This window comes from Myotis daubentonii, chromosome 3 (genome assembly GCF_963259705.1).
Source record: "Myotis daubentonii chromosome 3, mMyoDau2.1, whole genome shotgun sequence".
Classification (NCBI taxonomy): Eukaryota; Metazoa; Chordata; class Mammalia; order Chiroptera; family Vespertilionidae; genus Myotis; species Myotis daubentonii.
In genome coordinates, this window is record NC_081842.1 from 45,841,941 (window position 1) to 45,855,528 (window position 13,588).

Sequence of the window (13,588 nt, forward strand, 5' to 3'; positions counted from 1 at the left end):
GAAGGACAAGAAGATGGGATAGAATGTCAATAGAGAAGAATGCCATTTTATCATTCTGTTTCTGGGTGAAATAAAGTTTGATCTTAATGTTCACACTCCTGGTTCATTCACAGTAGTCTGCTTTCAGCCACACCCATCCTGCAGCAAAGTCCAGTTGATCAGAGAGCACGCTCTGCCATGGAGACTCATAGTGCAACTCTGGAACAGGCGGGGATCCCTTTAGTGGGCCTTCCCGACCACCAGGACCTCATCATGGCCCTAAATCAAGGGTTTGTGGGTGATGTTTCCATCAGAATCTAAGGAATCTCTCTACCTTCCCTTCTTCCTCTCTCTCCTTTGTTTCCTCTCTCTCCTGATTTCCAGCTCAAAGTTAAGTGATTTGACTTGTTTTTTACTTTTTTTAAGATCTAGATAATTACCAATAAAGAAAACAAAAAAATATGCTTTGTTAATAGGATGCCTATCAACTTATCACTAACAAAGAATATCAAACCTCAAAAAAGTCTAAAGAAAATTTAAAATTATCTTTCTGGTTCAAATAATGGTAAAAAGTGGAAATCTAATAGAATCAAAAGTGATAAGAGATATTTAATCTTCTATAATAGGTATTTACTGAGTGTCTATTGGAGCCGTTTACCATGCTAAACAGTTTCTGTTTGGTGTGTGACTTAGTCCTCACAACAACTCTGAGGTCCCCAGGACCACCTTTCATTTACAATGAGGAAACTAGCTCCCAGTGCCCTGCTCAGGGTCACATAATTACTACTGGACAGAGCTGGCATTCATAGTCAGACCTTTTGAACTTCATTACACCGAGTTACCATGAGGTATTATTATCAATATTGGCATTACAAAAAACACATTTCTGAATCTGAGATGATCATTATCTCAATACAGAAACCCTTATTAAATATCTTATTGTGTCTGATGTTGTTCTCAGTGCTGCTCAGTGTAAACTATGACTGAGTCAAGAACTGGCATTGGCTATTTACTGTTTCTTTAGCACTGGGTCCTGAAAAGAAGTGAAACATGTGCTAAAAGACATAACTCCTGAAGGAATTTATAATTACATTGAGAAGTTAGGACTAAAGCATGTGGAACAGACATTTGACCCATGCCATGATCATTTGTGGAGCAGTAAGCAGACCTGATGAATGGGATAGGACGATATGGAAGAAATGGAAAGATAAAATTAAGCCCAACTTGTAGTTTGAATGTGAAATAGGTAGTAGAGAGCCTCTGACAGTTCATGAGCTAAGACCTGCTGAAAGAGTGTATAAAACACATTATTCTGAAGACTCTGTAAGGCATTGATTAGAATGAGATGAGACTGGACTCAAGGCATAGTTCAGGTACTTTCACAGAAGGATGACCACTCAGGCTGGTATATAAAACCTATAGGCCTCACTCAGCAGCATGAGGTATTTCTACTATAGACCTTAGTTAGAGAAAATAATCATGAGTTTCCTGTAACCCAGAACCTACCTTTCACTCTTTAAATATTTGTACCCTCCTCCCACTCCCAAGACAAAGGCACACCCATGTTTCTGACCTTGGCTCTGAAACCACACAGCTTCCTCCATTTATACTTCTCTTCAGGACAGGAATTTCCTCTTGTTCAGCCCAACCCACTTTCCTCACGTTGTCCAGGCCAAGTACCTCAAGCAGGATGCCTTTACCAGTTTTCTACCCCTGTTTCCATTTCCTGCTAAGCCTCATCCCAATCTGTCCTTCACTCCTGCTTTACCCTACCTCCCCCAGACCCTTGCTGGTGCTCTGTGGGAGAAGGCAGACCACCCCAAGCCTCCTATAAGAACACTTAAAAGAGCCCTGGCTATTTCGGCTCAGTGGATAGAGCATTGGCCTGTGGACTGAAGCATCCCTGGTTCTACTCCAGTCAAGGGCACATGCCATGATTGATCCCCAGAAAGGGGCATGCAGGAGGCAACCAATCGATGATTCTCTCTCAACATTGAAGTTTCTTTTTTTTTTTTTTAGTGATAATCATTCTTTTTTTATATAAGTAAATCTTTATTGTTCAGATTATTACATTTGTTCCTCTTCCCCCCCCCATAACTCCCCTGCACCCAGTTCCCACCCACCCTTCTCCCTCACACCCCACCCACTGTCCTCATCCATAGGTGCACGATTTTTGTCCAGTCTCTTCCCGCATCTCCCACACCCCTTTCCCCCCCAAGAATAGTCAGTCCATTCCCTTTCTATGTCCCTGATTCTATTATAATCACCAGTTCATTCTGTTCATCAGATTATTCACTTGATTTTCAGATTCACTTGTTGATAGATGTGTATTTGTTGTTCAAAATTTGTATCTTTACCTTTTTCTTCTTCTTCCTCTTCTTAAAGGATAACTTTCAGCATTTCATATAATAATGGTTTGGTGGTGATGAACTCCTTTAGCTTTTTCTTATCTTTGAAGCTCTTTATCTGGCCTTCAATTCTGAATGATAGCTTTGCTGGATAAAGTAATCTTGGTTGTAGATTCTTGGCATTCATCACTTTGAATATTTCTTGCCACTCCCTTCTGGCCTGCAAAGTTTCTGTTGAGAAATCAGCTGACATTCGTATGGGTACTCCCTTGTAGGTAACTGACTGTTTTTCTCTTGCTCCTTTTAAGAGTCTCTCTTTGTCTTTTGCTCTTGGCATTTTAATTATGATGTGTCTTGGTGTGGTCCTCTTTGGATTCCTTTTGTTTGGGGTTCTCTGCACTTCCCGGACTTGTAAGTCTATTTCTTTCACCAGGTAGGGGAAGTTTTCTGTCATTATTTCTTCAAATAGGTTTTCAATATCTTGCTCTCTCTCTTCTTCTGGCACCCCTATAATTCTGATGTTGGTGCGCTTGAAGCTGTCCCAGAGGCTCCTTACACTATCTTTGTATTTTTGGATTCTTTTTTCATTTTGCTTTTCTGGTTAGGTGTTTTTTGCTTCTTCATATTTCAAATCGTTGACTTGATTCTTGCAATCCTCTAGTCTGCTGTTGGGAGTCTGTATAATATTCTTTAGTTCAGTCAGTGTATGCTTAATTTCTAGTTGGTTCTTTATCACAACATCGAGGGTCTCATTAGATTTCTTGTAGATCTCATTAAGTTTATCGGCAGTTTCTAGAAAATTATTGAAAGACCTTAAAAGTGTGGTTTTGAACTCTATATCCAGTAGTTTGCTTTCCTCCATTTCTGTCATTCATGTCCTTTTTCTTGGCCTCCACATTTTTTATGCTACCCTGTGTTGATACAGTGGTATTCTGTGCTAAGTGTCCTCTAGGGCCCAGTGGTTCAGCCTCCCCAATTACCTGAGAAGGACACTCTTGGTCCACACCCTTGTGGTCTTTGTGCAGTCTTGTTTTAGTTAAGCCTTGATTGTTGTAGGTATCACTGGGAGGAATTGGCCTCCAGGCCAATTGGCTGTGAGAATCAGCTGTGCCTGCAGTGGGAGAACTTCTGTGCTGGAGACACCCCTCTGGGGCAAGACTTGCTTCAATGGGGCTTTGGTGCTCACTGAGTCTGCCCCCTGAGTGTGTACTTTATGTTTCCATGGAGCTGCAAACTGGATGGTCCCACTCTGACCTCTGGGCTTCCTGGCTCCTGGATCTCTAGGGAGGTGCTTAATCTAGCCTTTGCCTGAGGCTACCCAGCAAAAGCCTCCCTGCAGGGCTTGGGCGGGGCGGGTCCCACGGGATACACAGGGTGGGCCTAGCAGGAATGGCTGCTCTCAGTCTTGCCGTCAGAGGCTTTGCTTCTCAATGTCCCGGTAATCGCTGCAAGCCCCTCGGAGAGAAAGCTGCCCTCGAGTTCCGACCACTGCCAGACAGTCCCGCTTCTCCCATATGAGTCTGGGTCCCTAGAGACTCGCCCAGAATTGGAGCTCAGAGCCTGAGACTCCCTCCTGTTTGAAAACGACAACCGTGCCCTCAGCCGCCAGCCCACTCTGCACGCACCTCCGCACCTTAGTATTTTACTTCGGCACTGTGCCTCCTCTGAGTCTCGGTATGCTTTTCTCTTTCCTTCTAGTTGTAGAATTTCCACTCAGCCAGCCTTCCTGTGGTTCTGGGTGATGTCCGTTCCGTCATTTAGTTGTACTTTTGAAGTGGTTGTGCGAGGCAGCAATCTCTCGTGTTTACCTATGCCGCCATCTTGGTTTCCATCATTGATGTTTCTATATATCTCTCTTTCTTCCTCTCTGAAATCAATAAAAATATTTTTTCAAAAAGAAAACTTTTTTTTAAATTAAATCTTTATTGTTCAGATTATTACATTTGTTCCTCTTCCCCCCCCCATAATTCCCCTCCTCCCAGTTCCCGCCCCACCCTCCGCCCTCACTCCCCACCCACTGTCCTCATCCATAGGTGCACGATTTTTGTCCAGTCTCTTCCCGCATCTCCCACACCCCTTTCCCCCCCAAGAATAGTCAGTCCATTCCCTTTCTATGTCCCTGATTCTATTATAATCACCAGTTCATTCTGTTCATCAGATTATTTATTCACTTGATTCTTAGATTCACTTGTTGATAGATGCATATTTGTTGTTCATAATTTGTATCTTTACTTTTTTCTTCTTCTTCCTCTTCTTAAAGGATACCTTTCAGCATTTCATATAATACTGGTTTGGTGGTGATGAACTCCTTTAGCTTTTCCTTATCTGTGAAGCTCTTTATCTGACCTTCAATTCTGAATGCTAGCTTTGCTGGATAAAGTAAACTTGGTTGTAGGTTCTTGCTATTCATCACTTTGAATATTTCTTGCCATTCCCTTCTGGCCTACAAAGTTTCTGTTGAGAAATCAGCTGACAGTCGTATGGGTATTCCCTTGTAGGTAACTGAGTTTCTTTCTCTTGCTGCTTTTAAGATTCTCTCTTTGTCTTTTGCTCTTGGCATTTTAATTATGATGTGTCTTGGTGTGGTCCTCTTTGGATTCCTTTTGTTTGGGGTTCTCTTTGCTTCCTGGACCTGTAAGTCTATTTCTTTCACCAGGTGGGGGAAGTTTTCTGTCATTATTTCTTCAAATAGGTTTTCAATATCTTGCTCTCTCTCATCTTCCGGCACCCCTATAATTCTGATGTTGGTACGCTTGAAGCTGTCCCAGAGGCTCCTTACACTATCTTCGTATTTTCGGATTCTTTTTTCATTTTGCTTTATCAGTTGGGTGTTTTTTGCTTCTTCGCATTTCGAATCTTTGACTTGATTCTTGCACTCCTCTGGTCTGCTGTTGGGTGTCTGTATAATATTCTTTATTTCAGTCAGTGTATGCTTAATTTCTAGTTGGTTCTTTATCACAAGATCGAGGGTCTCATTAGATTTCTTGAGGATCTCACTACATTTATCGGCGGCTTCTAGACAGTTCTTGAGAGACCTTAAAAGTGTGGTTCTGAACTCTATATCCTCCATGGACAATTTTGTCCTGTTTCTTTGTCTCCGCATTTTTTATGCTTTCTTGGTGCACCCCCTAGTGGTCTTTGTGAGCAGTCTTGTTGTAGTTAAGCCTTGATTGTTGTCGGCAATAGTGGGGGTGATTTGACCTCTAGGCTAACTGGCTATGAGAGTCTGCTGTGTCTGCAGTGGGAGAGCTTCTGTCAAAACTTAAACTTAACATTTTTAAAACTAGTAAGAATAATAAAACAATGGCAATGCAAAACAGCAATAAGTGAGTTTCTGCTAAATGAAAATTTCTTTTGCTGATTTACTCAGAGTCCTCAGACTTGGCTGAGAGAGTAGCTTCCACTTCTTGCTTTTCTACCATCTGCTGGGCCTCAGTTATTAACTGACCCCATGTTGGCACCTCAGTCTCTTGCATAGCCTTCCTTTTCTTCTTTTTCCCACTTTTCTTTGGAACAATGGGACAAGGAGCTTCTCTGGGTCCATTGTGGTATACACGTAACGCTCTGGTACCCAAATTGACTGCACTGCTCCTTCTGGAAAGATACAAAACACAACCTCTTCCCCACATCATTACTAGATCTGGTAAAACTCTTGTCTGGTTTATGTATCCTACCAGGCTGAGTCGGCAGAGGCTATTGTAAAGGAGGCCCAATGCTTTTTGGCTGCTGTACAACCCTCGGCATTGTATTTCCAAAAAATCTAACATATAACAAGAGACCTCAGAGAGCACCAGTTAGTCTTATTGATATAATCAGGAATAATTTTCATCAGGAGCAACTGACAATATTATCTGGCTAGTCACAGACCTGGGGCCTATCATTCAGAATTCAAAACTGAAAACAAGATCTAATTTGCCTCTGCTAATTTGTCTGGCTAATGACTACAGATTTTGGTAGGCCTAAACGGTGTATCCCAAACTGTCAGAAATTTCAGGTGGAATATATTGACACACAGTATTTATATTAACAGTTATGGAATTGTTTTCATCAGTACTGGGAAAATACAACAAGTTAAACCTGATTTTACTCAAGGGAAGTAAATGCAATTTGACTTTTAAAAAATTTGGGAAAGAATTCAGATGTTACTCAAATGTGGCCAAAAATAAATAAATAAATAATGATAGAGCCTGCATAATTGAAGAACAGCTGGATTCATACCAGGGAAGTAAGGTCTATAAATTGCTGCTTTATTTCTATGTACTGCACCCAGTTTCAGGTGCACAAACTGGATTTAAGGACCCCTCTATCCAGTCCATGCTCCAGGCCTCACTTCAAATTTGGGCAAATTCAATTTACAAAATTCACAAATAACATCAGCAAAGGTAACAACACTATAGCAACTAATGGGGCAGTGAACAGAAGGAAATGCCCTGCCTCACTGAACTTTGTTTCTTAATGTAGTAGGGTTAAGAGAAATTTTATTTTTTAAATGTTCTCTATTATTTTCAAAGCATTGCTTGTACAATAAAAAAAGATTAAAATTTACAAGCAATTGTAATTTGTTTTATAGTTAAGATAGTTTAAAACAGCTCCTTGTTAAAAGCATATAATTAAATGAAGGCTCATAAGTCTAGGCAATAGAAATGGTCATATATAAGCTGTAGGGAACATCAAGATGTGTCCTTTCTGACTATGAATAGCAAGGAGAAATAGTCAGCCCTAACTGGTTTGGCTTAGTGGATAGAGTGTCAGCCTGAGGACTGAAGGGTCCTAGGTTCGATTCCAGCCAGGGTCACATGCTTGGGTTGTGGGCTGGATCCCCAGTGTGGGGCATGCAGGAGGCATCCAATCAATCATCATTGATGTTTCTATCTCTCTCTCTCTCTCCCTTCCTTTCTGAAGTCAATAAAAATAAGAAGAAGAAAAAAGAAATTAAAACAGAGTGTCTAAACTAATAAAAGACAAACATGCAAATTGACCGTAACTTTGCTACACCATAAGCCATGCCCACCAGCCAATCAGAGTGACTATATGCAAATTAACAAGATGGCGGCTGGAAGCCATGGAGCTGGAGCAAGCAGGAGGCTTGGCTGCCCCAATGATGGAGGAAGCCAAGCTTCCCGCCTGCCACGGCCTGCTCTGAGTTCCACTCAAAGCAACAAAATTTCAATTATAGAAGGTAAATCAACCCTGGCTACCTGCTTTCAGCCAGCCGTGGCCACGGAGCTGGAGCGAGCAGGAGTGGATTGCCCCTGGCGATGGAGGAAGCCAATCTTCCCTCCCACACACTCTGGCCGGCTCTGAGCTCCTCTCAAGGCTACAAAGTTTAAATTATAGAAGGTAAATAAATCTCAGAATTAAAAAGAAAAGAAAAAAAAAGAGGCTAGGAGCTTCTGTCGCTGGGGAGGGCTTGGCCAGCCTGAAAACGGCCCTCAGCCCCTCACCCAGACTGGCCAGGCAACCCAGTGGAGACCCCCCCCCACCCTAAAGGAGGTGTGGCCAGCCTTAAAACAGCCATCAGCCCCTCACCCAGGCTGGCCAAATCACCATGGGGTGAGGGTCCCCACTGCAGGGAGCTTGACCAGCCTGCAAACAGCCATCAGTCCCTCCCCCAGGCTGTCCAGGCACCCCAGTGGGAACCCCCACCCTGAAGGGGATGTGACCATCCTGCAAACACCCATCAGCCCCTCACCCAGTCTGGCCAGGCACCCCAGCAGGACCCCCACCCTGATCTGGGACACCCTTCAGGGCAAACCAGCCAGCCCCCACCCATGCACCAGGCCTCTATCCTATATAGTAAAAGGATAATATGCAAACTGACCCTAACAGCAGAACCACTGGGAATGACTGGTCACTATGACACACACTGACCACCAGGGGGCAGACGCTCAATGCAGGAGCTGCCCTCTGGTGGTCAGTGCTCCCACAGGGGGAGCTCTGCTCAGCCATAAGCCAGGCTGCCAGCTGCCAGTACAGCGGTGGTGGTGGGAGCCTCTCCCGCCTCCTCAGCAGCACTAAGGATGTCCTTCTGCAGCTTAGGCCTGCTCCCCGCTGGCAAGTGGACATCCCCTGAGGGCTGCCGGGCTGCCAGAGGGATGTATGACTGCCAGCTTGGGCCCGATCCCCCAGGGAGCGGGCCTAAGCCAGCAGGTGGACATCCTCCGAGGGGTCCCAGATTGCAAAAGGGCATAGGCCAGGCTGAGGGACCCCCCCCCGAGTGCACAAATTTTTGTGCACCGGGCCTCTAGTCATCATTATAAATCACTATAGGAAATATATAATATCCATTCTTCTAGTTATTCACTAACGAGTGGCCCGGTGCACAAAATTCGTGCACGGGGGACTGTGTGTTCCTCAGCCCGGCCTGCACCCTCTCCAATCTTGGACCCCTGGAAGGATGTCCTACTGCTGGTTTACAGGGATTGGGCCTAATCCAGCAGTTGGACATTCCTCTTGCAATCTGGCACTGCTGGCTCTTAACTGCTCACCTGCCTGACTGATTGCCTCTAACCACTCTGCCTGCCAGCCTGCTTGCCTCCAACTGTCCCCACCTGCCAGCCTGCTCACCCCCACTTTCCCTCCCCACTGGCCTGCTTACCCCCAATGGCCCCGCCCCCCACCAGCCTGATCACCCACAACTGCCCTCCCCTCTTGGCCTCTAACTGCTTCTACCTCGGCACCACCACCATGGCTTTGTCCAGAAGAATGTCCGGAAGGTCTCCTGGAAGGTCTCCCAGTCTAATTAGCATATTACCCTTTTATTGGTATAGATAGAGGCCTGGTACACGGGTGGGGCCGGCTGGTTTGCCCTGAAGGGTGTCCTGGATCAGGGTGGGGGTTCCCTGGGGGCATGGGGCAGCCTGGGCGTGGGGCCTGTGGTGGTTTGCAGGCCGACCATGCCCCCATGGGGTGAGGGTTCCTGCTGGTGGAGCGTGGCTAGCCTGGGTGAGGATCTAAGGGCTGTTTTCAAGCTGGCCACACCCCCTTCAGGGTCGGGGTCCCTGCTGGGTTGCCTGGCCAGCCTGGGTGAGGGGCTGATGGCTGTTGGCAGGCTGGCCAAGACCCCCATGAGGGTGTGGCCAGCCTGGGTGAGGGGCTGAGGGCAGTGTTCAGGCTAGCCACACCCCGTTCAGAAGGGGGGGCTCCCACTGGGGTGCCTGGCCAGTCTTGGTGAGGGGCTGCGGGCTGTTTGCAGGCTGGCTAAGCCCTCCAGTGGGGGCCCTCACCCCATGAGGGTGTGGCCAGCCTGGGTGAGGGGCTGATGGCTGTTTGCAGGCTGGCCATGGCCCCCAGGCAACCCAGACTCTCAGACCCTCCTTGAGCGGAGTCCATGCCGGCTGGAAGCAGGTATCTGGGATTTATTTGTCTTCTATAATTGAAACTTAGTAGCCTTGAATGGAGCCCATAGCCAGCCAGGGCAGTCAGGAAGCTTGGCTTCCTCCATCGCTAGGGGCAACCCAAGCTTCCTTTTCGCTCCAGTTCAGTGGCTGCCACTCCTGATTGGCCTGTGGGCATGGCTTGTGGGTGTAGCGGAGGTATGGTCAATTTGCATGTTTATCTTTTATTAGATAAGATTTTTTTAAAAGGTATTTGAGTGCTTATTATATGTGCAATGGACAAATGGGAAAATCTCTGCTGCAGTCTTTTTACAGCAAGGGTTCAGGAATCTGGAGAAGGGGCTGATACATAAATGGATAGAGACTAAACAAGAAATATAAATTTGGAAGGTATGGGGAAGCAGGTGGAAACCAACTCTCTAGTGGAGTGGTTTCCTGAGTCTCTGGACCCAGGGCTTTTTATTTACAGGAAAATACATTGGCCCTTTAGGGATGCAAACAGGCATATCAAAGTTAAAGTTTGGTAAACAGGAAAAGATTATCAGGTTAGGGGAAATGCCTACAGCTGTTCAGCAGCAGGTAATAATATGCAGATTTTCAGCTTTGCTGAAAATGTCCATCAGCCTTCTGATGAACTTCTCGCATTTATTATGCTAACTACTGTTCTTAGCCTCCAGCAAACTTCTTAACAGTTCATTTGACATTAGAATAAAAGCAAAAAAAAATCTTTTTGCCATTTTTGGATCAAAACTCACAGCTTCTTAGATACTTTTCTGCATCAGTTCTAGTCTAATAATTTCTTTACTGTCTCCTCTCAGTCTTTCTTATTATCTTATTATTTACTATTCAAAAAAATGGATTGGGTATTGTGGCAGGCAGAATAATGTCCCCCCAAAATGTCCACATTCTAATCCCCCAAACCTGAGATTATGTTATCTTACATGCAAAGAGGATTTGGCAGATCTGATTAAGTTCAAGATCTGGAGGTGGAGAGATTATTCTGAATAATCCAGGTGGGCCCAGTATAACCATAAAGTCCTCATAAGAGAAAAGGAGGAGAGTCAGAATGGCAGATGTGTCCATAATGGAAGCAGAGAGGAGTCAAGGATGTGGGCAGTCTCTAGAAGCTGGGAAAGACAGGGAACAGATAAATTCCGTCAGCATTTTGAAAAACCCTAACTTAACTCTGGTGCCATGTTACATATAGAAATTTTTTGATATTTGCAACCATAGTAAAACAAAGATTTATATTTTTGATATTTTATATATTTAAATGCTATTTAACAAAGAAAAATCAACCATAGGTTCGCCATCACTGTCCTATAGGATGATGTCACTACCAACATAAAGCATACTTTTAAGGTTTTGTTACTGTCTTTACATGTCATACTGACAAATTTGTACTACCTAATTCCTTGATTCCTCGCATCTGGTGAATATTGGCTTACAATTGCTAGATGGGTTTAGAATTGTCAGCTAAGGCTACTGAGGAGCAAAATTAAACTAGGTGGCTCATATGGGGAAAGAATCTGATTTTTAGCATCATTTGCAGTATAAATGGCTTCACATGCTCCAGGTTAGCAAAGAAGCATTTACGATTGACTTTGAGAAGGCTATCTAATTTTAGATTTCGAGTAAGTAGAAAAATTTTTTTCAACCATAAAAGAGTGTGCTCCTATGCAAAACTTGTGTGTTTAGATCTTCAACTCATTTATTATTTATTAATGCTATTGAGTAAGCATAAGCAAATGTGGTGAACACAGCATTCATTAGAAATACACTGTAGGGTTTCAGGCAATGGGGTTCTGAATTTTCACTGAATTTTGAATTATAGAGCTTTCTTACCTTAAAATCACTTCAATTGTGACCTAAACCAGAGGTTAGCCCTTGATTATTTCCTCTTAAGACACTGGAAATCCTGCACAGCATTTAACAGTAGGGCTAAACCTAAAGAAAACACTCAACAATTAGGTGTTAATCGTTGATTGATTTCACCCTATGAGTGACTGATTATACCCTAAAGCAGTGGCTCTCAACCTTCCTTTAATACAGTTCCTCATGTTGTGGTGACCCCTGATTTCATTGTTACAAATTGAACATAATTAAAGCATAGTGATTAATCACAAAAACAATATGTAATTATGTATGTGTTTTCTGATGGTCTTAGGTGACCCCGTGAAAGGGTCGTTTGACCCCCAAAGGGGTTGCGACCCACAGGTTGAGTCTTTAGGGCTTAAAGACTCAAGTGAGACTAAATGGTTGGTTGGCCACTTTTCTGATTCAGTATTTTCTTTTGTTATTATTATTATTCTTTAAAAATATATTTTATTGATTTTTCACAGAGAGGAAGGGAGAGGGATAGAGAGTTAGAAGCATTGATGAGAGAGAAACATCAATCAGCTGCTTCCTGCACACCTCCTACTGGGGATGTGCCTGCAACCAAAGTACATGCCCTTGACAGGAATCGAACCTGGGACCCTTGAGTCCGCAGGCTGATGCTCTATCCACTGAACCAAAACAGTTAGGGCTGATTTAGTATTTTCATTCATTTCTTAGTTCTCAGGAGATTTTTTTTAGTAAGTTTTAGATGAGACAATAGGATCTCTCATGTTCATTCTCAGAAAATGTCCAGCTTTGAACATTACAGGCAGATGGATAGGAACCATATTACTCAACTGAGGTCCACTTTTTTTTATCGTGGTATTCGTTTTTGTCACTTCCTGGCACGACAATAATTTTGAAACAAACAATCAAACAAATAAATAAATAAATAAAAAATACATGTGTATCAAATATGATAAACAAATATAGAAAATTAAGAAACAGTATTTCCAGTCTCAGACTTTAGGTTGGTCTTCTGAAGTAATGAGAAAATGTTTTCCTGAATATTCGTGGTATCTTGCAGCATGAGAAGGATTGTATTTAAAAGGTACATGAGTAGATACATTGTTTTTACCTACGGGCCTGGGTTAAGAGACTACAGTTGAAAACCTCTAGAACTTAAAGAATCATGCAGTTTATTTGAACAGCAAGTGTTGTATTGATCTCACTTTCAGTAAATCAACATTCATTACGAATAAGCAATTAAAACTCCGTCTTCAAAAAACAGACCTAGATCGACCAGAATCAAAACCCATCGTCCCCAAACAGCATGGAGTTGTGTACGTCAGAAGCACCCCCTTAAATTTCTTCATTGTCAGGAAAATGACTCCTCCTTAGCTTTAATCCATTTACAAAAGTTTAACATGATTTTATCATGCATTCCTAACTGCGAAAATTAAGAGCATTATTTTAAAGAGAGCTAGAGAAGACCGGAAACAGGCGAGGAATAGTTGGCTGCTCCCGAGACGTTTGCAGATGCCGCCGCCACACGCTCCCGCTCGCCCTGCTCAGTGCGGGGACCCGGGCTTTCCGGGACGCGCCGGGGGCCGCCTTTCCCAGCAGGACTTTTACACGTTTCCTATCTGAATGGGTATCAAGTGCTCGGGCTAAAGGCCAGGCAGCCCTTCAGGGTCAAATTAAATGCCCTGTTCCCACCGCTATTTAACCGGGCGGCGCGGGGTGGGGGTGCCGGTCTCTCTGGCACCGGGCGCCGCGGACAAGGACGGTCGCGGCTCACGGACCCCCGGGAGGTCGGGCCACCTGCACCCGGCGCGCCTCCGGCTTCCGCCTCCAGGTCCGGCCGGGAGCCTCCGCTTCAGGGACGCGGAAACCCCGTAGGTGCAGGGTGGGAGGGGAACGCGGGTCGAGCACCGCTTGCTGCAATATTCTTCCGCCTCCGAGCAAAGAGTCCCGACCTTCCCTCGGCGTCCGGCGATTTCCAGCGACCCTGCAGTATCTTGAAACACCCAACCTGGGTTTTCCCACAGACCCGCCTCGGATATTTTCGGAGGTAAGGCTCCCAGGGTCACAATTTTGTGGCTC

At 44.5% G+C, this 13,588-nt stretch overlaps 1 protein-coding gene across 1 annotated transcript in view; it reads left to right on the top strand.

Annotated features, from left to right (window-relative positions):
- Positions 1-13,588, top strand: part of LOC132230218 (kininogen-1-like) — a 433,809-nt gene that overhangs the window by 39,271 nt on the left and 380,950 nt on the right. The window lies entirely within an intron of this gene.